Below are 24903 nucleotides of genomic sequence, written 5' to 3' on the forward strand. Positions count from 1 at the left end.
TCAACATTTATTCCTCAATCAACTTCAAAAGAACACATTGTGGGAGCTTGCTGTGTGCAAATTGGTTGCCACCTTTCCTAGAATTGAACATTTGAAAATACTTCACTGGCTGTCATATAGTTTGGACTATATTGGTTATGAATTGTGCCTCATAAATGCAGATCTTTTGTACATCTTATCCTGGGTAATGAATGTTGATGAGCCATCAATAGGCAGGTCCTAAGCCAACTGCAATGCTTCCAAAGTTTTATAACTGCCCAGCTTCCCTGATGTGGCACAGGGAATAAGTATTATGTTGGGACCAGTGCCTCTATCATATTTAACAAAGTTTACACTGGATGTTGTTTTAATGTGGAAAAGTTTGCAACTTTTATGAATTGAAAGCAAAATCTAAGCATTTGATAAGCAGCTGTATTTAAATCTAGACAGAAAAGTAGTCAGCAAACACTTTGAAAATCTGAATCTGTAGCAGGTCTAGATTGATAGATAAGCAAAGTCTTGAGGGATGCAAAATATCAATCTCATGTTAAGTATCCAAGCAAAAATATTCATCTCTTCAGAGGTTAGGAATAGGAAAGGTGAGGTCACCCTGTTAGGAGTTTTCTACAGGCCTCCTAATAGTCCGAGAGACGTAGAAGAAAGGATTGCGAGGATGATTCAGGAGAAGAGTGAAAGTAATAGGGTGGTTGTTATGGGGGACTTTAGCTTTCCTGATATTGACTGGGAAAGCTATAGCTCAAGTTCGTTAGATGGGTCGATGTTTGTCCAATGTGTGCAGGAGGGTTTCCTGACACACTATGTAGACAGGCCAAAAGAGGTGAGGCCATACTGGATTTGGTTCTGGGTAACGAACCAGGCCAGGTGTTAGAATTGGAGGTAGGTGAGCACTTTGGGGACAGTGACCACAATTCGGTGACTTTTACTCTAGTGATGGAGAGGGATAAGTGTGCACTGCAGGACAAGAGTTATAGCTGGGGGCAGGGAAATTATGATGCGGTGAGGCATGACTTAGGATGTGTGGATTGGAAAAGTAGGCTTCAAGGGAAGGGCGCAAGTGATATGTGGAGCTTGTTCAAGGAGCAACTATTGAGTGTCCTTGATAAGTATGTACCTGTCAGGCAGGGAGGAAAGGGTCGTGTGAGGGAGCCATGGTTTAATAAGGAACTGGAATCCCTTGTTAAAGGGAAGAGGGCGGCCTATGTAAAGATGAGGCGTGAAGGTTCGATTGGGGCGATTGAGAGTTATAAGGTAGCCAGGAAGGATCTGAAGAGAGAGCTAAGAGCAGCAAGGAGGGGACATGAAAAGTCCTTAGTTGGTAGGATTAGGGAAAACCCAAAGGCTTTCTATAGGTATGTCAGGAATAAAAGAATGACTAGGGTAAGAATATGTCCAGTCAAGGATAGTAGTGGGAAGTTGCGTGTGGAGGCTGAAGAGATTGGGGAGACACTGAATGAATACTTTTCGTCAGTATTCACTCAGGAACAGGACATTGTTGCCGATGTGAATACTGAGTCACAATTAATTAGAATGGACGGCTTTGAGGTATGTAGGGAACATATGTTGGAAATTCTGGAAAGGGTGAAAATAGATAAGTCCCCTGGGCCTGATGGCATTTATCCTAGGATTCTCTGGGAAGCAAGGGAGGAGATTTCAGAGCCATTGGCCTTGATTTTTATGTCCTCGTTGTCTACAGGAATAGTGCCAGAAGACTAGAGGATAGCAAATGTGGTTCCCTTGTTCAAGAAGGGGAGTAGGGATAACCCTAGTAACTATAGGCCGGTGAGCCTCACTTCTGTTGTGGGCAAAGTCTTAGAGAGAATTGTAAGGGATACGATTTATGAACATCTGGATAGGAATAATGTGATCAAGGATAGTCAGCATGGTTTTGTGAAGGGCAGATCGTGCCTCACAAACCTTATTGAATTCTTTGAGAAGGTGACTAAGGAGGTGGACAAAGGTAAAGCGGTAGATGTGGTGTATATGGATTTTAGCAAGGCGTTTGATAAGGTTCCCCATGGTAGGCTACTGCAAAAAATACAGAGGTATGGCATTGAGGGTGAGTTGGAGGTTTGGATTAGGGATTGGCTGGCTGGAAGAAGACAGAGGGTAGTAGTTGATGGTAAAGGTTCATCTTGGAGTGCAGTTACTAGCAGTGTTCCGCAAGGATCTGTTTTGGGACCATTGCTGTTTGTCATTTTTATAAATGACCTGGAGGAGGGGCTAGAAGGTTGGGTGAGCAAGTTTGCGGATAATACGAAAGTCGGTGGAGTTGTTGACAGTGAGGAAGGATGTGTAAGGTTACAGCGGGATATGGATAAGCTGCAGAGCTGGGCAGAAAGGTGGCAAATGGAGTTCAATGTAGGTAAGTGTGAAATGATTCACTTTGGTATGAGTAACAAAAAGATGGGGGACTGGGCTAATGGTCTTATACTTGGTAGTGTGGATGAGCAGAGGGATCTTGGTGTCCATGTACACAGATCTCTGAAAGTTGCCACCCAGGTAAATAGTGCTGTGAAGAAGGCATATGGCGTACTGGCTTTTATTGGTAGAGGAATTGAGTTCCGGAGTCCTGAGGTCATGTTGCAGTTGTATAAGACTCTGGTGCGGCCGCATCTGGAATATTGTGTGCAGTTTTGGTCGCCGTACTATAGGAAGGATGTGGAGGCACTGGAATGGGGTGCAGAGGAGGTTTACCAGGATGTTGCCTGGTATGGTAGGAAGATCGTATGAGGAAAGGCTGAGGCACTTGGGGCTGTTTTCATTGGAGAAAAGAAGGTTTAGGGGTGACTTGATAGAGGTGAACAAGATGATTAGGGGTTTAGATAGGGTTGACCATGAGAACCTTTTTCCACGTATGGAGTCAACTATTACAAGGGGGCATAGCTTTAAATTAACGGGTGGTAGGTATAGGACAGATGTTAGGGGTAGATTCTTTACTCAGCGAGTCGTGAGTTCATGGAATGCCCTGCCAGTAGCAGTGGTGGACTCTCCCTCTTTATGGGCATTTAAACGGCCATTGGATAGGCATCTGGAGGATAGTGGGCTAGTGTAGGTTAGGTAGGCTTGGATCGGTGCAACATCGAGGGCCGAAGGGCCTGTACTGCGCTGTATTTTTCTATGTTCTATGTAAAATATCCTCCGCTACAGTATGAAAAATTGAAACTGTTGGTTCTGGGTTTTAAAAAGATGGATTGTTATTTTACTTATTTTGGAATAAAAGTTGCAAACTAAATTTCTGCAGTTATAGGAATTGACTGGAACCTAGTCTGATTTTTCTTCTCTTTCCCTCAAGGATTCCTTTCTTGGTACAATAACCTCACTATCTCTGCAAAGCCACAGGAGCTTGTAGTCACAATGAGGGACATTTAACTGATGAATGTGTTTTTAATATTGCCATAAAATAAAGATCCCAGGGATGAACAAAACCTTGAGCAGAAGAATGCTGTTGAGAAACATATTAGCCATGATTGAATGGCAGAGCACTCAATGGGCTGAATGGCCTAATTTCCTTCCATGTCTTATCTTCTTAGGACGTTTAAATTGTAAACTGAAGCATAATTATATGTTTTGTACATACACAAGCAAATTTTACTTATACACAGATACCATGAGACCACTCTCAGAATATACAATAACACAATAAGAATAATGCATAATGTCCATCTGCACCCACCCTCACTAGAAAGCTCTTTATGATAAAAGTTTGTTCAAGTGCAATGAGTTACATACGTCAGATAATAGCACTGTCGCAGATCTCTGCACAGCTCCAGCAGCACCATGATTACCATGGATCTAGTCACTCTGCTGGCATCAATTCTATATAATGAAGGAATCCCATGTAACATCTGATATAGGGGATATGATCAAGAAGTTTGTGGATGATAAGAAAATTGATGGGGTAGTAAGTAGTGAGGAGGAATCAACGGGCTGTTAAAGTAGGTGGAGAAGTGGCAAGTGGATTCACCCTGGGAAAGTATGAGGGTGATGCACTTTGGACGGGCTAACAAGGCAAAGGATTGCACTGTGAATGGTAAGACCCTGGAAAATACTGAAGATCAGAGGGACCTCGGTGTGCATATTCACAGAGCCAGAAGAAGCAGCGTGGATAGATAAAGGTGATTTCGAAAGTACGTGAGATACTTATTTCCCTTTATTAGCTGAGGTACAGAAGACAAGATCAGAGAGGCGATGCCAGAAATCTCTCAAATTTTGGTCCAGCCGCAACTGGAGGACTGTGCAAGGAGAATATGTTTTGACTCCGAGAGTGATGGGACACTACCTGAAATGGTAGCTGAGTCTTGTAACATTTAAGCAGTATTTCGATATTCATTTATGTTGCCATAGCTTCTTGGGCTATTGGCCAAAAGGTGGAAATTAAGGATTAGTATAGGCAGGTCTTTGACTGACGTGGACCATGATGAGCTGAATGGCCTTATTCTGTGCTGTAAATATCTGAGTCTATGTTCTGGTTCAAATAACTTTTATTTTCTAAAGAAGTCTGTTGTACTGTCATGACCAGAAAATCCATTCTCGAAATTCTGCTGATATTACACCCTCAGTCACTACCATCTGTGTTCTCAGTTCACTGGATCATGCCACGTTCATGCAACATTTTATGCTTGTCTAGGGAAATGTTCCAAAAATGAGAGACTTAAGTTATAAGTACAGATTTGAGTAGTTGGTACTGTTCTCCTTGAAGTGGAGAAGGCTAAGAGGACGCGGAACTTATCAAAATGAGGTAGCTGGACAGAGAAACTGGTCCCTCTTAAAATGATTGAGAACAAGAGGGCACAAATATAAGATAATTTACAAAATAGGCAAATGTGATATAAGAGTGAACTTTTTTCAGGAGTGTGTATTTATGATCTGGAATATGCTGCCTGGAAGTGTTCTTTTAATCTACTCATGGGACTTGGACATCACTGGCTGGGCCAACATGTATTGCCATCTTTAGTTGCCCTTGAGAACATGGTGGAGGTAGGATCTATTACGATATTTATGAGGGCATTAGATGGTTACTTAGATAGAAATGACATTCAAGGTTATGGGGAAAAGCCCGGAGACTGACACTAACTGATAATACTGCTCATTCATGAGCCAGTGCAGTCACAATAGCCTGTCCAGCCTCCTCCTGTACTGTAACAATCCTGTGGTTCTATCTCACTGGAACACACATCACAAAACATGAAATGGTTGACTTGCAGATCACACTGTTGTACAAATTTCCCATTTCTTTCAGATGGCAGATATTTTGCAACTTGTTCAGGTATAAATACTTGGGTCCAAATCAGAATTTTCTGGATTATATGAGGACGTGGTAATGCCTAACCACACATATGAACAGGGAAAATAAATAGTAGATATAAATATTAACTTGAAACATGTAATTGCAATAAAACAGTAGTAAAAAGTGTTTTGTTTAACATATTCAATGATTGTATATTCAGTATTTCCATAATTGCTCAGCTAAACATCTGCTGATGATGCTGAGTTGTTTGGGTTCTACTCAAAAACTTTCAGACAGCTGTTTATTCCGACAATAGGTTCCTGGACTGGAGAGGTTATAGCGTAAAGCAGAATTGTAATATGAGATGGTGGCAAATAAATTAAATCTTACTTTTTGAATTTGTGTGGAGTGTCTTTTTTTGTTTATAAATGTCCCCTTCGCTTAACTGCATCTCGTGATTGAGAATTTTTGTTTCACTCCAGTGACAAGTCAGCACAGTCCAAAAGGAGCACTTTATTGATGTTGGTATGAGACCTTGGATCAATTATTTTTTATTTATTCACAGACTTAGTGTCAGTAGTAATCATTCTTAAGAATATGGTTTAACTGCTGCAGTCTGTGTGGTGAAGGTACCTCCATACAGCTGTTAAATGAAAGAGTGCCAGGATTTTTACTGAGAATTGTGATCTAATTCCCTTCAAGTCAGCATCGTGTATGACTTGGAGGGAAATTAAGAGGTGATGGTACTCCTATACACCTGCTATGCTTGTTATTCTCATGGATAGAGGTTGCATTTTCAGGAGATCCTGTTGAAGAAGACTTTGTAAGTTGCTGCATTGCATCTTGTATGTAGTATAAGCTACAGTGCACTGAGGTTGTGGTGAAAGCAGTAAATCATAGAATCCCTACAATCTGGAAACAGGCCCTTTGACCTAACAAGTCCATACTGACCTTCTAAAGAGTAACCAACCCAGACCCATTCCCCTACCCTATATTTACCACCAACTTGTGCACCTAACCTGCACATCCCTGAACACTGTGGTCAAGTTAACATGGCCAATTCACCTAAGCTTTGGGAGGAAACCCACGCAAACATGGGGAGAACGTGCAAACTCCACACAAACAGTCACTTGATGCTGGAATTGAACCTGGGCCATTGGTGCTGTGAGGCAGCTGTACTGAGCCACCATGCTACCCCTTGAAGGAAATGTGAAACTAAGCTTTTGGATATCATTTGGGTAAATATAGAAGACACTAAAACAATACTTGAAGAAGCATACTGAAAACTCCTGGTGAACTTGTCCATATTCTTCCCTGATTTATAAGGTTCAAGATATATATGTGGATAAAAAGTGACTCATTCCATCACTAACAGCGGTTTCTTCATTTAGTCACATGCCAAACTTGTGAAAAATTAACCTGATCACATGGATGAAAGTAGGCTAATCACTTCTCTCTGAAAATGTGTCAATACAGAAAGGTCATGGGTGGCACAGTGGCTTAGTGGTTAGCACTGCTGTCTCACAGCACCAGGGTCCCAGGTTTGATTCTGGCTTCAGGCGACTGCCTGGAGTTTGCACGTTCTCCCCGTGTCTGTGTGGGTTTCCTCCGGGTGCTCCAGTTTCCTCCCACAGTCCAAAGATGTGCAGATTAGGTGAATTGACCATGCTAAATTGCCCATAGTGTTAGGTGCATTAGTCAAGGATAAATGTAGGGTCTGGGTGGATTAGTTTTCGTTGGGTCGGTGTGGATTTGTTGGGCTGAAGGGCCTGTTTCCTTACTGTAGAGAATCTAGTCAAAGACATATGTCAGATGAGTAAAAGGTATTAATAGCCACAGTTCGTTCAAAGAGCCAGTACAGGTATGATGGGCCTGTTGACCTCTCTTCATGCTCTGGTTATAACCTGATGGCAGCCAACTTTTTTGCACATTATTTCAGATTTCAGTTCAACTTCTGCTGTATGAGTTTTGAACCACATAGAGTACAAAGGTAAAGAATATAACAAAATAAACCAGATGTGGTTGTCAAACGTTTATAATAGCATATGGGTGTATGCAAGTGAATGGCCTTAACATTTTAAATATTGCATATTGTTCCAGAAGTAGCCAATAAAGTTTACAACTTAGTAAATAATCAAATTAAAATGACAGTTGAATGATTAACTTATAATTGATTTTAAAAGGCCTCTCTACAGGGCTGTGTCAATAAATGAAGAAAGCTAATCTTTCTCTCACCAGATTACTCCAGTTTTTGTAGGAAATTGCAATGTTCTTAAATATGGACCAAATCTCCTCCAACAAACTAAAATCTGACTGTTTGCCAGTGCCTAATAAATAGTTGCTGAACACAGCATAAGACTAGAGAAAGGGTAAATATAATGGGCCCCAATAATTAATCAACTAAAAATTAAGACTACCCAACGATAAATCAATGACAGAAAAATTAATCATAACCACTGCACCCCAATTATTCACTGGTACATACATGCCAAGTATGCTTCAGTACTTCTTATAAAAGTTTAACCCAATATGTATATGGCTGCATTTGCAATACGTTGAAGTGCTATCTGGAATCCGTAAGGCAAATCCATGCTGGAGCTGTTATACATACAATCCAATTCTCTGTAACAAGCCACACGCTTTTTCAGTCTCATTGGAAATGATCCGACTACTTCTTGTCCAATTACTTCTGCTTTGAACGTAATGCGGAAAGTTGCATCAGTTGTAACATGTCTATGTTGTCCTTTTTAAAAACTCCATTCTCTGACTTCATGTAGCATTTATTTCAGCTGACTGTCCAGCCCTAATTTCTAGCTGGGTATCAAGTTGAACAGCCCCAGCAAGTGCTACATTCTTTCTCACCCAGTTTGAAGGCAATCTTGAAGCTCCAGTGAGCAGGTTAGGTTTATACATTCATTATTTATCACAAACAGAAGCCAGATGTGATTTGACAACTAATATTTAACTATCTCCTCATCTGTGAAAAAGCAGCTAGCCCAGTGTTGTTAGTATTTTAATAACTTGTATTGAGTGTAAGAACAGTCCAATATGTTGCTCTTCCTATGTGTCTAAGAGGAACCTTTTGAACTATGTGAACTTGTGAGTGGGGTCTTGATGGTAAAAATCTAGTATTGCTAATAGTATTGGCCGGAAGATTTGGATGTGATAGATTGAGTATCTTTAATGCGCATCAGATATAGTACAACATTTGCAGCATTTAAAGGGCTTATGCCCGAAACGTCGATTCTCCTGTTCCTTGGATGCTGCCTGACCTGCTGCGCTTTTCCAGCAACACATTTTCAGCATTTAAATAAACCCAACAATAGCATTGGATATGGCATTTATCATCTTCCTATAGGAAGCTGGAGAAGCAGAATAGATGACAAAGCATTGTATGCCATGCTGACTGAATTTGGGAGGAGGCTCAGGATGATCATAAACACCAGCACAGACCAGTTGGGCTGAATGGACTGTTTCTCTTCTGTACTGTCTCTGTAATTCTATAATGTCAGGCCAGTCATATTACAGTAACTGCAAGTAGAACAATCCTTTCTGTAGTTGTTATGAGATTAACTCCAATCTCTTTTAACTTCATTGTTTTTCAGAGTTTAATAAAACTTTTTCCCAGAATATCTGAAGCAGCCCCTCCACTCAGAGACTAAGCTGCAGTTGGAATATTTGCAAATGCTATAAAAGAGAGATGGAAGTGAGCTACAGGCACCTGAATTCAGGTTCCTTGTAAATAATTGACTTTACCAACTTTTAATGCTTTCAGTGCAGTGTAAATATCAACGTGCCTTGTTTAACCTCACGTTTTTGCAACTTCCTTCAGTTATTTGTTCTGTGACCACAAAGACAGATATAAGTGAAAGTACTGTCAATAATAAAAGCCTATAGTGCTGGAAATGCAGAGCCATTTGATCAACTTCCCACTCAAAGATTAACCTTTTTTTATGGTGCTGATTGATCTGTTGTGCCCTTCCTGTTTTAATTTCAGGTACACCCAGTATTTGCATTTTCTCTCTTTATCTCTTACAGTATTTAATCCCTGTCAATCTAAATGGCAACCAAACACCTAATAAGATACCAATTTTACACAAAATATGAATACATTTCCTTTCTGAAAAGATCTTTGACATGAATATTTTAGTACTGGATTCAGCTTGTGCAGTGCAATGGAAAGGATAGTTGTCTTAATTTGAATAAAATATTCTTTTTCTATTTTGGTTCTTATCCTCTCACATACATCGTATTTGTTGACAGAGCAGGTAAGTAGATCTAAGCCTCTCCTATGTTCACCAATTCTAATCTTACTCTGGTTTGATGGAGAGGAGATTTGTCTACAGTAAGATGTCTGTAGGAAATGAGTCAATTTCTACTTAAAATATTCTCAGAATATGAACATACAGGCAAGGCTAGTATTTATTATGTATCCCTAACTGCCTTTGAAAAAATGGGCAGGGGGAGGGGGTGGTTGAGTTGCCTTCTTCAACTGTTGTCTGTCTGCATGGTGTAGGTGAACCCATGATACTTATAGGAAGTACAGGATTTTTACCTAACCAGAGTGAAGGGAGGGCAGTAATATTGCCAGTCAGGATAATGCATGTCTGGGAGGGGAATTTGCAGGTGACCGATTCCCATATGTATGCATCCCTCATCTTTATGCTTGCCGCAAATTACCAATTTGGCAACTTGCTGCAATGTGTTTGTGGGTCATATCCATGGGATGCTGATGGTGGAGGGAGTGAATGTTTACGGTGTTGGTTGGACATCAAATCAAATGGATGATGTTGACTTGAATGGTGTTGCTTTTGGTCAGTGTTTTTGCAGCTGCACTCATCCAGTGAAATAGAGAGTATTCAGAGCATGCTTGACCTGTGCCTTGTAGATGATGGAGATACTCCATGGAGTCTAGAAGGATGCCACAATATAACCAACCTCTAGGCTGCTCTAGTACTCACAGTATTTCTGTGGCTACTGCAGTTGAACTCATCATTTTGGTGCATCCACCATTGTTGAGTTTTATTAAGAACTTAATGGAAGTCATAAACCTTGAGAGGATTTGAGTGCCTGTGACTCCCCTTAAACGTGTGTTTGAAATATCACCACCTTTTAGCTCCCATCTTACCAACTGCTGGAAAGACTATGACACAAGAGGATCTGTGATGGGAGAACAGATGAAATGAATCAATGCACCACAACGGAGGAGAGAAGAGAAGCATTTGTTGAGAAATTCATTATTTGGTTGAGAATTTTCCAATCTGGAGACATGAGAGTTTGCAACTTAGTGAAAAAGCTCTGTTGTAGTAAATGGCTGACTTTCAATTTCACACTGGCCATTGGATGCATTTATTTTTCATAAAATTCCAGGATAACATTGGAGGCTTGGTTATTACATTAACAGTGAACATTTATTTTCATCTGAAGTTTATAAAACAGATAGAAAATACTGTACTGGGTATGCATAGTAAACCAGTCAGTATGGATGATGTTTAATATTAATGTGCTTTTCCCTTTTAGATACTCACTGGTCTACACATTTCCAGCATTTTTGTTTCTAATTTGGGAGCTGCAGCTGTCCACACATGTTTTTAATCTCAATTTGTGGAGAGAATCTGGCTTCTGAATGAAACAAAGTAAAACGACTCATATACCACAAGAAAGTGTTTGTATACTACAGTACAGCTGCTTCGAATTAATAAAAAAAGTGACTTAATAATTTGCAGTCCTGCATCCCCAATATACTACAAACTTATCAGCAATGACCCATAAACTAAACAAAATATTAAAACTGCCGTTGTGCTTTGATTCTTGAGATACTGATCTTCAGGCTGATTAATCCTGAACTCTGAGTGAGTCTCCAGTACTTTATGAAGACTATTGGTGAGATCGTGCAATCCTGCTCCAACTCAATTACTCAAGATGAATGCAAAGAATTCCACCCCCATTTTAAAATCCTAACACACTGTTACACTGTAGGCACCGTGAGTTGTCAGTTTGCCTGTGACCAACAGTGCCAACGGAAGTCTGCTTTTCACTTTCAAAACAGGGGAAGGGAAGAAAGGTAGAACAGAACCTCCTAATGAAGAAATATTGTCTTGTTCTTTGCAATGCTAAGATTACTAACTCTGGTTGGACGTATTGCTGGAGAACTCGTTGCATCATCTTCTATCTCTGAACATGCTGCTGCCACTCTGCCCTCATGTGTTACCCGTGTTGACAAATCTCCTTCCTTTAGTGCAGTGTACAGAGTTTCTTCATTATTTAATTAAATGATTCTTCACTGTCAGTCAAACAATTTCCTTGTTTCTAATACAGTTGTAGGAAATGGAAGTGCTTCTAGAGCATGAAATCAATTATATACAGTTGTTATAAAAACTTTGGTGATTTTTCTCTTGGTTCTCTCAGGAAGGCAGCCTGGAGGTTAACCTTTAATTTCTCAACACTCGAGGCCATTCCTGGAACATCAGCAGCCTCAAGGCTGTGCTTTTAGATGTAGAGCCCTACCCTCTGAAGCCTCCTCTGTACAACTCACTACCTCTCATTCTCTTGCAGTCTACCATGTTGATCAAGCACTTGAGAAGCAAATGCACAGGAGGGATTTAATAGTCAAAACACTATTTTTCAAAAGAGAGAAAGAAAATGATAGCTAACCTGTAACAAAATTTACTTTTTAAAATTTAAAAGCCAAGGTGAAAAGTTAAAGGTAAAAAGCTAGAGTACAAAGCTGCAGCGATGTTGTAAAAGGTTAAAGAAGACCAGATTGATAAATCAGCTAGCAGTAATTGAGTAATGTTGAGCCTGCCTTGTAAAGGCTGACAGATTGTGCATGATAGAAGTAAATGAGATGTGATAAAGGCTCATAATACGTTCTTGTTGCTTGGAAACTTGGGTTCCATAGTGGAGGAAAATGCATAGCTTTAATTTGTATTTGTACTTGTGGATTGTTTGTGTGAAGAAGAGTTTTTAGTTTCATTTTATATTTGCTCTGTGAGTGGCTTGGATGTCTGAAGATTTGTTTACATGCAATTAAATATGTCTTTAAAAGACTTGGGGTGAAGAGTTCAGTGTATTAGAACAAAAGATAGAAGAGGAAAAAATAAACTACTGTTGCCTAATGACAGATGTTCAGCAACACAAAAAAAACCATCCAGAAGCAGTTAAGCAGTATGCAGGTATATTCAGAGAGAAAAGGTCTATACCAGCAGAAGTGCCGTTAATAGCAGTCTTCAAAGCAGTGAGTGATGAAGAAAACTACTCCAAGCTGCTTAGAAAAAAAAACCCTCCAGAAACAGGATATTGTGAAAGGCATGAATGTAAGAATCCAAGTTAAATGTTAGAGGGTTTCAGTAAGAGATATTAACTAACAAAAATAGCAGAGTGAATGCGGAAATAGAGTCCTAGAGATGTACAGCATAGAAACAGACCCTTCAGTCCAACTCACCAATCCAATCAGATATCCTAAATTAATCTAGTCCCATTTTCCAGCACTTGCCTTTATCCCTCTAAACCCTTCCTATTCATGTACCAATCCAGATGCCTTTTAAATGTAATTGTACCAGCCACCATGATTTCCTCTGACAGCTCATTCCATACATGCACCACCCTATGCATGAAAACATTGTTCCTTAGGTCCCTTTTAAATCTTTCCCCTCTTACCCTAAACCTATGCCCTCTAGTTCTGGACTCCCACATCCCAGAGAAATGACCTTGTCTTGTTACCCTATCCATGCCCTTTGTGATTTTATAAACTTCTATAAGGTCATCCCTCAGCCTCTGATGCTCCAGGGAGAACAGTCCCAGCCTGTTCATCCTCTCCCTATAGCTCAAATTCTCCAACCCTGGCAACATCCTCGTAAAGCTTTTCAGAACCTTTTCAATCTTCTAAAAATAAACCAACAACAACGATACCAAGTGAACAAGCAGTATTGGAGTGGAGCCGGTTGAGGGCACCTCAAATGTAACGTACAGAAAATAAACAGAAACCACACAGTAACAGAAGCAACAATGAATCAGCCTTTGTTCAAAGTGAATCTGATAGTGATCCTCTTAGCAGTGATGTCCTTCAGTCAGGTCTGATTGGCCACCATGGTTTCTGCAATGGATTTTGTGTGGAAAGTAGAAATATGGCGAATAAGTGTTCAATGTTAAGATTGGTGCATTAGATGGTGAACAGTCCATTGATGGTAAACTAAGCCTTTATCTTTATCTTTCTCAGTTAACAAAAGATGTAAGGTTCTTTTAAGAATTTCTGTTAATCTGTGATACTTCAAGTTATTCCTGAACTTTCCAGTTGCAGTGTTCATTTTCCTAATTCCATGTCTTAAACCATTACTGTTCACCTTGATCGTTATTTTGCAACAGCATGCTAACATACCTACCTGTCATTTGTAGAAAGTAAATGATTATTCTGTGATTGGTTTTCCAGGATAAAAAAGAGGAGTGAAACATAGTTTGCTTGGGATGGAGATCCATTTTGGAGACATATAAAAAAAAACTGTCGTTAGAGGTTCTGATTTGTGAAACTGTTGCTTTAGGAGTCTGGGGACCTCCTGCAAATAGTGTAACGACGTTGTTGAGGTGGAAATATCCACAATCTGAGGAAGAGGCTAACAGTTGCTTGGGAAGGAGTATCTCGGAATAAAATGGTGACTTAGCTCAGACAGTGGTAATGGCAGTTGGGAAGGAAAAGCCTGCAAAAGGGACATTTTGAGAAATGTCAGTGAAGGATTTCTCCATCTGGTCTGAATGAAATCAGCTCCTTTCTTAATTTCTTGCCTTCTGTGCATTGCGTGGCAGTGCAAAACCCTGGAACATTCAAGGAAAATTCAAGCCTTCCTCATTTACAGTGGGCTAGGAAATAAAGAGCCATACATTCAAGAAAATTTCATATAGTCATGTGAACAACCAAAACTGCTGGAATGGGAAGTGGTTGATGCATTGCGTTTTATCATCCCCCCCCACCCCTGCCTTCTGCCATGCCTTTTGGTTTAATTACTCACAGGATGTGGTTGTCACTGGTTGAATTAACGTTCATTGCTCATCCCGAGTTAGCCTTGGGAAGGTGGTGGTGAGCTGCCTTCTTAAAATGCTGCAGTCCATTTGGTATAGGAGCACCTACGATGATACTAGGGCGAGGTTCCTGGATTTTGACATAGCGACAGTGAAGTTATGGCAATATATTTCCAAGTCAGTTCAGTGACAGACTTGGAGGGGCACTTCAAGGTGATGGTGTTGCTATTACCGTCCGAATGTTTTCTTCCAGATGTATAATAGTGTCAACTATGGGTCAGGTGGTACCACATTCGACCATTGAGCTAAAGGGAGAGGCTGAACAAGCTAGGACTGTTTTCCCTGGAGCATTGGAGGTGGAGGAGTGACCTTATAGAGGTTTATAAAATCATGAGGGGCATAGATAGGGTAAATAGACAAAGTCTTTTCCCTGGGGTGGGGAAGCACAAAACTAGAGGGCACAGGTTTAGGATGAGAGGGGAAAGATATAAAAGAGACCTAAGAGGCAAAGTTTTCATGCAGAGGGTGGTGCTTGTGTGGAATGGGCTGCCAGAGGATGTGGTGGAGGCTAGTCCAATTGCAACATTTAAAAGTCATCTGTATGGGTATATGAATAGGAAGGGTTTGGAGGGATATGGGCCGGGTGCTGGCAGGTGGAACTAGATTGGGTTGGGATATCTAGTCGGCATGGGCGGGTTGGACCGAAGGGTCTGTTTCCGTGCTGTACATCTCCTTGACTCTACGACTCCATGATTCAATAAATTGTGGATTCAGGGAGCAAGCCAGGAATTAAACACAAGAATCTAGGCTGACACTGCAATGTTGCATTGTCAGAGGTGCTGCCATTTACACGGCACACTAAAATCTCTGAAGGCCATGTCTGCCAGATCATGTGCCATGGAATCTTTTAAAAGTGGAACAGAGAACGTCTTCCGTGTTTAAACAAGATCACTTCAAGTATTCTGTATGCTGTTTAAATGTTTATGTAATTGGAATGCTCAGTAATAAAGAATGTATAAGCTCCAGTGCTTTAATTAGGCCATATAGCTTGTTATTGCCAAGATTCTCACACACACTTTGGTTTTGAAACTGATCAGGTGATCATTTTGAAGTAAATGATGGAATTAGCAATGTGCTATGACACTGACTACACCTTATCAGATGGACATAAAGGATCCCACGCATAATTTGAAGAGGAAGGAAGTTCTGCAATATTTATCTCCCATCCAGTTATCAGATTGTCTGGTCATTGCTGTTTCTGGGAGCTAGCTGCGTTCAGTTTAGTTGCAGTGTTTTCTATTGCAAAGCACTTGATTGGCTACAGAGTATTTGGATTGTCTGAAGGTGATGAAAGATGCCACCCCAATTGGCCAGAGTTGAAAGGTGGTTCAGGTGGTTCTATCATGGTGTTAATAATGCCAAAGCTGCGGGTCCAAAATCCTACACATACATGCACACACACAGTTTGTGTTGAGCACCAGTGTGGAGGTGTTTACCATGGAAGACTGATTTAGACAGATTTTTAGTCTACAAGGAATTTGGTATGAGGGTTATTGCTGGGATGGGAGGTGTGCACGTTGACACAGTGATGACAGGGAAAGTAAGTTTAAAGTGGACGTCAAGACAAAATAGGGATATAAATAGGTTAAGTGAATGGCAAAATTTTGGAAGATGGAGAATACTGTGGGAGAACTTGAAGTTTTCCATTTTGGCAGGAAGAATAGAAAAACTGTACATTATTTAAATGGCGAGAGACTACAGAGCTCTGTAGTATGAGGGGAATCTGGGTGTCCTAGTACATCAGTCAAAAAATTGTAGTATGCAGATTCAACAAGTGATTTAAGAGGGTGAATAGGATGTTGCCATTCATTACGGGAAATCAAATATAAAAGTAGGAACGGTTTTTTCAACAACCATAAATGAGCCTGTATTTGGAGCAATCTGTCCAGTTTTGGTCTCTTTACTTGAGAAAAGTTACAAGTGCATTAGAGACAATTCCAAGAATGTTCACGCGACTGAATCCTGGCACAAAAGGGTTAACCTATGTGGAAAGGTTGGACAGGTCTGACCTTATATCTGTTGGAGTTTACAAGAATGAGAGGTGATCTTATTGCAATACGTAAGATCCAGTGACGGTTTGACACGCTGAATATAGAGTTGATGTTTGCCCTTGTGGGAACATGTTTTTCTCTCAGAGGCTCATCATCATGTTCCCCTGACCTGAGACATTAATTCTCTTTCTTTACACAAACGTTATCTAGCCTATTGAGCTTTTCCAGCTTTTTTGTTTCTTTATAATGTCATTTTAGAGAAATATAGAATACCTATTGTTGTCCACATACAGCAACTATTTCCTCCCTAACACGTTCCATCACTGTAAGAATACACAAGTGTTCAATGAGAAAGGGACAAATACAGTCCACAAATGAGTTGACATCATCTTTCCCCAAACTCAAGATACTTCTCAAACTTATATTCAGACAAAGTGAGTTGTTCGCAAATATAAACATGTCAGAAATGCTTGACAAGTCAATTCACATCTGGTATAAAAGCTAGGCTAACATCTCATTAGAATAGTCTCACTCAATGTGTTTATTAGTCTTCCTCTTTCACTTTCTGGGTAATCTTCAGCATTGTTGAAGCAGTGCCAGTATTTGTTACTTAGTTATATATCTCTGGGCTAGTTTCTACTTCGCTTGTTCAACCAAATGCAGGTCTATTAGATTCATTTCCGTAAGCTCATGTAGCTTGGTTAAATCACTGCTTCATAATGTTAGGTTCTGCTGTTATTTCCCACCAGTATTGCTGACGAAGTGATGAGCGTTTTATTTCTATTAATTAGGTTTAATTTTTTTTATTAGGAAAAATGAATTCATTATAATTCTTTGCACCTGCATTATGTTAAAGAAGATTTCTGATGGGCATACTCTTTTTCTCAATCTTGTTCAAAATATTCTTTAAAACTTTGATTAATATTCATAGTTGTGAGCACTTTCTGTGCTGCAAGTATTTCACAAGTTAGATCTTTTTAGAAATAGCAGATTCCATAAGATTATTCATGCATTCCTGTAGCAGCCTTGTTGCAGATGAAATATTGATAACAGCTGATAACATTCTGATCCATTGTTAATGAAGGTTTGATTTTTAATAGTTTTGTAAGGAGGATGAGCCTTCAAGAGATGAGCAGTAATTTGAATTGAACATTTACATTATTCTGGCTTCCTGATTAAAAAAGCAAATTCATCACTTCGCCAGTGAACCCAAAGAATGACTTACACAAAACATTTTTAACAGCAGCTGCTAGAATGGGTCCTAGCTGACTGTAACATGTAACAGTCTGTGATGTAACAACATGTGAAACAGTCTGTGATGGCGATGAAGTGGTTGAATTGTAAACACTTTCTTTTGTATATTTGAGTGTTCAAGGCTGTAGGTCACATGGTGGGGGGGAGGAGGGGGGGAGTCATGGGTGTGCTGAAAGCGCGCAACTGAAAAGCATCATATTAAGTCCAAGCAGAAAGATGTGGAAGGGTTGAAGTGATAATGTTAGCCTCTGTACTGATGCTTGGAAATTACTTCTGTGTCTGATTTGGCTCCAGATGGACCTGATGGAATCCCTTTGGTTTGGGTGGCACGTGTGAGAGTTTGAGGTAAGAGGTCAGCTTCTGTTGGTACTTTGGGAGACAACTAAGGTGTATTTACGAGGCCTGATCATTTTGTATTTAACAAGTAGAAGGAGGCAGAGAGGGGAGCAACAATGAATGCTGGAGGCCCAGCTGAAGGTAGCTGAAGAAGCACATTATATTAGGCCTTCAGTGGTCAAACTGTAGCAGGTCATGGCTGTCTGGGCTGCTCTTGAGTCATTGCTCATACAGGTGGCAAAAAAAGAGGTCTCCTTTGCTAATCAAAGATTGTTTGTTTGAATTTGGAAATAAGCCAGTTAGATATCTGGCTAGAAAGAAAAATGCTTCTCAATCCATTATATCTATCAGAGAGTGAGCTGGTACAATGACCTGTGAGTTGAGGAAGATCAATACTAGATTTAGGGAATACTTTGCAGTGTTATACCGGTTGGAGGGCGGTGAAGATGGTGCAGTGAGAATGCAGTACTTTTGTGAGAACATGGACCTCCCCGGTATAAACATGAAACAGGCCTCCCTGTTAAATGTGCATGTGACGATACAAGAGGTGCAGGAAGCAATAAAGCATCTCCAGGGTGGCAAAGCACTGGGACCAGATGGATTCCCGAGTGAGTTTTATAAGGAGTTCATAAATGTGTTGGTATAGCCACTTTTGGGGATGTACAGCCATTTACCTATACAGGATTGTCTTCTGTCCTCTCTCAGGGAGGCTAACATCTCCCTCATTTTAACAAAGGGGAAAGACACCGAAGATTGTGCTTCTTACAGACCAATTTCACTGTTGAATGTGGACTTTAAATTTCTGTCAAGTTTGCCGGCCCTGAGCTTAGAAAAGATATTATCCTATATTATGAAAGAAGGTAAGACTGGTTTTATCAAGGGCCGCAGCTCTTCCAGCAATATCAGGGGAGTACTGAACATAGTGTAGGCATGCCAGCGAAGATTGATCCCTGGTTTGGTGGTCTCCTTAGGCGTGTTTGGGGTCCTAGAACGTTTGGTCTGGGGGGAGCCTTTGATAGGTGGCTGGCGGTGTTGTGCAATGATCCTGAGGTGGCAGTCATTACAAATGGTACTAATCGGATAACTTCAGTATTGGGAGAGACAGTCGACAGGGATGTCCTCTTTCACCGCTGTTATTTATCTTGGTAATTGAGCTGTTAGCCGAGGCCATCAGGAGGGACCCGGAAATAGTGGCGCCAAGGGTAAGAATGGGGAGCATAAGATCACTCTCTACGCTGGCGATGTTGTTTTGTTCTTGGCCAATCCGGAGAAATCTCTACCCCAATTGATTCAAAAAAATTAATTTATTTGGCACTTTCTCTGGATACAGGATTAACTTCACAAAATCAGAAACCATGCTGGTGGGGTGATTAGTGGAGGTGCCTGATCTGAAGGATGGAATGCAGTTCCTATTTAGATGTTCATCAGAAAGGTTTTCATATTTGGGAATTTCTATTACCCCTACCTTCCACCAGCTGTACAAAGCTAACAATGCACAATTACTGGAGAGGATAACACGGGATTTGCAGTGGTGGGAGGGACTATCGTTATCATGGTTAGGCCGAATAGCCCTGATTAAAATGAATGTTCTTCCTTGCCTGTTGTGCTCCATGAGAATGCTCCCCTTGTTGCTACCCAGACGAGTGTTACGGAGGCTCAGTGGTTGGCTTGGGTTCTTCATTTGGTGTCGTAGGTGCCCCCTAATTAAATTTACTAAATTGCAATTCCCGCAGGGTGAGGGAGTAGGGGTGGATCTTCTGGACTTGAAGAGATATTAAATAAGCACCCTGTTAGTATATGTGGGTGACTGGAAATGGGGGATTTGGGGTCAATTTGGCTTGACGTTGAAGCCTTACAGTCAAGATGCCCCCTCAATTAATCTACTATTCATGAATAAGTTGAAATCCGTGACCGAGCAGTGTAAAAGCACGATCATTTTTAATACGGTGAAAGCTTGGAGGATAATGAGGTAAGATGAGGGCAATTGGCTTAAGACCTCACCATTTACCCCATTGGACTCTGGCTTTAAGGCATGGGAGAATAAGGGAATCTCCTGTCTGGGAGATTTATTCTTGGACCTTGTAGTTGCACTGCTATTGGCTGTAGATAATTTTTCTTTATTTATGTTATGCTCTGGAAAACTAACTGGTATATTAACACTCACCCTATATCAAGCTTGATGAGGTGGCTGAAACCTGCTGGGAATTGCTGGAAAAATGCAGAGAATCTGGAGCATCTGCGGAGGGAAATCAGAGTTACAATGCAGCCTCTGAAATGTCCAGCTTCTTCGACCGAGGATTCCTCACTGTCGTGCTTGACAGGGCCCTTGGCTGTATCCGACCCAGCTGCCACACTTCGGTCCTCATGCCCTCTCTTCCCTCCCACAATAGTGAGAGGGTCCCCATTGACCACACCTACCATTCCACCAGCATCCATATCCAGAGGCTCATTAGCTGTCATTTCCGCCACTTCCAGCAGGATGGCACCACCAGCACATTCCCCTGCCCCCAACTCCCCTATCAGCCTTCTGCAGGGACCATTCCCTCTGGGACACCTTGGTCCATTTCCAACACCTCCACATACCCCCACGGTACGTTTCTGTGCAATACCCATTTACATTCTCCCTCCTCAGCATCCAAGGTCCAGGTGAAGCAGCGATCCACATGTCCCACTGTATTCACTGCTCACAAAATGATCTTCTCTACATTCGGGAGATAAAGTACAGACTGGGCAGCTGTTTTGCAGAACACCTACGTTTTGTCCACAAAAATGATCCTGAGCTTCCAGTTGCCTGCCACTTCAACACCCCACCCTGTTCCCTGGCCTACATCTCTGTCTCGGGCTTGCTGCAGTGCTCCAGCAAAGTTCAAGCAAGCTGGAAGAACTGCATCTCATTCTTCTACTTGGGGACGCTGCAGCCTTCAGGACTCTGTATTAAGTTTAACAATCTTGGGGCTTGAGTACCTTTTCCCATATCCTTCCACGACCCCTCCACACCAATCCCCACATACAAGGTCTTCTCATCACATGGGATGCTATCACAACAGCCCAATACAAATACAAATGGCACCCATTAGAAGCTATTGATTCTCCAAGGCTGATTATTACCTGTTTCTTTGCCCGACTGTTGGGTTCTGTCTCTCTGGGCTCCATTTCCACCTATTGTTTACTCCCCCCTTCTGCTCCCCACTCTGTCTTCAGCATATATACAAACCTTTTCTTAGCTACCTTCAGTTCTGAGGAAGGGTCACTGGACTTGAAATGGTAAGTCAGCTTTCTCTCCACAGATGCTCTCGACCTGCTGAGTTTCTCCAGCTATTTCTGTTCTTGTTACAGATTTCCAGAATCCATTGTTCTTTGGCCATCTCGTGGAAAAAAAAACAATGATTTTAATATCTTGTCAGAAGTCTGGATGACTTATTTCTTTTGGAGGTCTGTCTTCCATTGTAGGCTGTTCAGCGTCATTAACCCATTGTGCTGTGTAAGGTACTATTTAATCTGGTCTTGCTTTGTATTCCAATGCATTTTCTGGAAGTGACTTACTGACTCACAAATAAAGCTTTTTTAATAGGTGTTCCCCACTTGTGCTTGTGAGATTTTCATGCTCCACATATTGTATCGGCGATTGCTCGGGTTGAGTATGATTGTCCTCCATAAGGGACGCCTACCTGTGGGCCTTTAGATGGCTGAAGAGGCCAGTTCTGGGATCCACAGTTTCTATTGCAGTGTGGGTATTACTGGATGATAATGGAGTTTGGAAACGATGGTGGGTGGGCCTTCTTGATGCTCTGTCTCTCCTTGCGTAAGAGTCGGTGGCACAGTGGAGAATGTTTTGGTAGTGTATCGTTCCCTGCTGGATGATGTCTCTCCAGTGATTCCGGTTTGTAGCCATGATCTTGCAGTTGTTGATGTTGAGATGAAATTTTTTGAGGTTGGTCCGGATGTTATCTTTGAAGCATTTCTTTTGGCCCCTGGAGCATGCTGGCCTTCCTTCACCTGGGAGTACATGATCTGTTTTGGGAGGCATGTGTTGGGCATTCAGATAACATGACTGGTCCATCAGAGTTGCTGGTGAATTATGGTGGTTCCTCCTCTCCGACGCTGGTTTTAGTGCACTTGTCTTTCCAGGTGGTTCACAGGAATTTTTGGAGAGATCTCTAGCATTGTTCCAGTGCTGTAAGGCGCCAACTGTAGGAGGTCCACGTTTCAGCTCCATATAGCAGTGTGGGAAGGATACTGAATTTAGTTTGAGCCTAGGTCATGGTCTTCAAACACCATTCTTCTGAGTCAGGAATGGGCTCCACTAGCATTGGTGTTGCATTTCTGCAGTGAAGTTGGCCATGGAGGAGAGAAGGCTGCCAAGTTATGGGAAGTAGCCCATATTTTCAAGGGGATGGTTGTTGACCCATATTGTAGGAGGCAAGGACGATTATTGGGTGGAGGTTGATGGGGTACGAGAGTCTTTTTTTATATATTAAGTGTATGGCATGATGGGTGGCATGGTGGCTCAGTGGTTTACGCTGCTGCCTCGCAGCGCCAGGGACCCAGGTTCAATTCCAGCCTCAGGCGACTGGGTGTGTGGAGTTTGCACATTCTCCCCGTGTCTGTGTGGGTTTCCTCTGGGTGCTCTGGTTTCCTCCCACAATCCACACTGTCGGCATTCTCTGATTCTATAAAGGGTAAGGCGTAGGAGCTTATATGCCTTCACAAAGCCATCCAAGATACACTGCAGGTCTATGGCAGAGCATGCTGCGATGTTGTCAGCATATTGAAGCTCCGAGATGGAAGTCGTGGAGACCTTGCCCTTGGCCTTGAATCTATTAAGGTTGAGCAGCCTGCCGTCCAGATGGTAAATGATTTGTATTCCCGTGGGCCGGTTTTGGCCAGTGAGATGGGAGATGGCAGTAATGAAGATGATGAACAGAATGGTGATGATAATGCAGTCTGCTTTACCCGTCTCCACGGTGAAAGGCTCCAACTCCAACCCATGGTTGGTAAGCACTGTCTGAGACGTGTCATCATGCAGCAGCCTTGGGAGCTGCCCGAGAGCCTGGTGGTTATGTTAAAAGGCCTTAGTTAGATCGATGAAGGCCATGTAAAGCAATTGTTTCTGTGCATGACATTTTTCCTACAGTTGATGTGCTGTGAAGAACATTTTTCTCCCCCTCCAACTCTATTTTGATTTAGTCCTTACCCTCCCCATTCACTGTTTTGCTCACACAGCATTGCCCTTTGATGTGAAGGGCAGTGCTTGTCACTGGCCCCTTGGGTGTTTTGCCTATCTTCCTGGTGGTGGAAATTGAATAAAGATTCGTACACCTTGTGTCTCTCACTGTGTCTCACACCTGCACACACACACACCGTGGGTGCTGGGGAGAAAAATAAAAAAAAACAAAAAGAAAGAACATTCTTCTGGATGGGCGGAAGCCATTCTGCTATTCAGGGAGTATTTCCTCAGATGATGGCAGCAGTCTATTGACAAGGACACATACAAGTACTTTGCCAGTGGTTGAAGCAGATGCCTCTGCAATTCCCACAGTCACTGGATTAGTGGTGCTGGAAGAGCACAGCAGTTCAGGCAGCATCCAACGAGCAGCGAAATCAGCAGAATTCCCACAGTCAGCCTTGCCACTCTTTTTAAATATGGTGCCAGTCTGATCATGCGTGAGCTCCGAGGGGAGTTCTTCTTTGAGTCATATCTTCAAGGGCAAAGCTTGTATGTGTTCATGGAATTGTGGGCCACCCTCCTTTAGGATCTCTGCAGGAATCCCATCAGGCCCTACATCCTGGTTGTTTCTTAGGCTCCTATGGCATCTTGTACTTTTGTTACACTGGGAGACTCTCCCACATCATCTTGCTGGATCTCTGGGGAATTTGGTTGATGTTTTTACCTTGGAAATCAATGACTGCAGATGCTGGAAACCAGATTCTGGATTAGTTGGTGCTGGAAGAGCACAGCAGTTCAGACAGCATCCAAGGAGCTTCGAAATCGACGTTTTGGGCAAAAGCCCTTCATCAGGAATAAAGGCAGTGAGCCTGAAGCGTGGAGAGATAAGCTAGAGGAGGGTGGGGGTGGGGAGAAAGTAGCATAGAGTACAATGGGTGAGTGGGGGAGGGGATGAAGGTGATAGGTCAGGGAGGAGAGGGTGCAGTGGATAGGTGGAAAAGGAGATCGGCAGGTCGGACAAGTCCGGACAAGTCATGGGGACAGTGCTGAGCTGGAAGTTTGGAACTAGGGTGAGGTGGGGGAAGGGGAAATGAGGAAACTGTTGAAGTCCACATTGATGCCCTGGGGTTGAAGTGTTCCGAGGTGGAAGATGAGGCGTTCTTCCTCCCACGCACCTCTTCCCACCCTACCTCTTGCAAAAATGCCATCCCGTATTCCCAATTCCTCCGCCTCCGCCGTATCTGCTCCCAGGAGGACCAGTTCCACCACAGAACACACCAGATGGCCTCCTTCTTAAGAGACCGCAATTTCCCTTCCCACGTGGTTAAAGATGCCCTCCAACGCATCTTGTCTACATCCCTCACCTCCACCCTCAGACCCCACCCGTCCAACCGTAACAAGGACAGAACGCCCTTGGTGCTCACCTTCCACCCTACCAACCTTCACATAAACCAAATCATCCGCCGACATTTCCACCACCTCCAAGAAGACTCCACCACCAGGAATATATTTCCCTCCCAACCCCTTTCCGCCTTCCGCAAAGACCGTTCCCTCCGTGACTACCTGGTCAGGTCCACGCCCCCCTACGACCCACCCTCCCATTCTGGCACTTTCCCCTGCCACCGCAGGAACTGTAAAACCTGCGCCCACACTACCTCCCTCACCTCTATCCAAGGCCCTAAAGGAGCCTTCCATATTCATCAAAGTTTTACTTGCACATCCACTAATATCATTTATTGTATCCGTTGCTCCTGATGTGGTCTCCTCTACATTGGGGAGCGCTTTAGGGAACATCTCCAGGACACCTGCACCAATCAACCACACCGCCCCGTGGCCCAACATTTCAACTCCCCTCC

The 24903-nt window shown here is 42.3% G+C and overlaps 1 protein-coding gene across 3 annotated transcripts in view; it reads left to right on the forward strand.

The window, feature by feature from the left end:
- nek6 (NIMA-related kinase 6) overlaps positions 1 to 24903 on the forward strand; it is a 339425-nt gene that overhangs the window by 93438 nt on the left and 221084 nt on the right. The window lies entirely within an intron of this gene.

This window comes from Chiloscyllium punctatum, chromosome 49 (genome assembly GCF_047496795.1).
Source record: "Chiloscyllium punctatum isolate Juve2018m chromosome 49, sChiPun1.3, whole genome shotgun sequence".
NCBI classification, from domain to species: domain Eukaryota; kingdom Metazoa; phylum Chordata; class Chondrichthyes; order Orectolobiformes; family Hemiscylliidae; genus Chiloscyllium; species Chiloscyllium punctatum.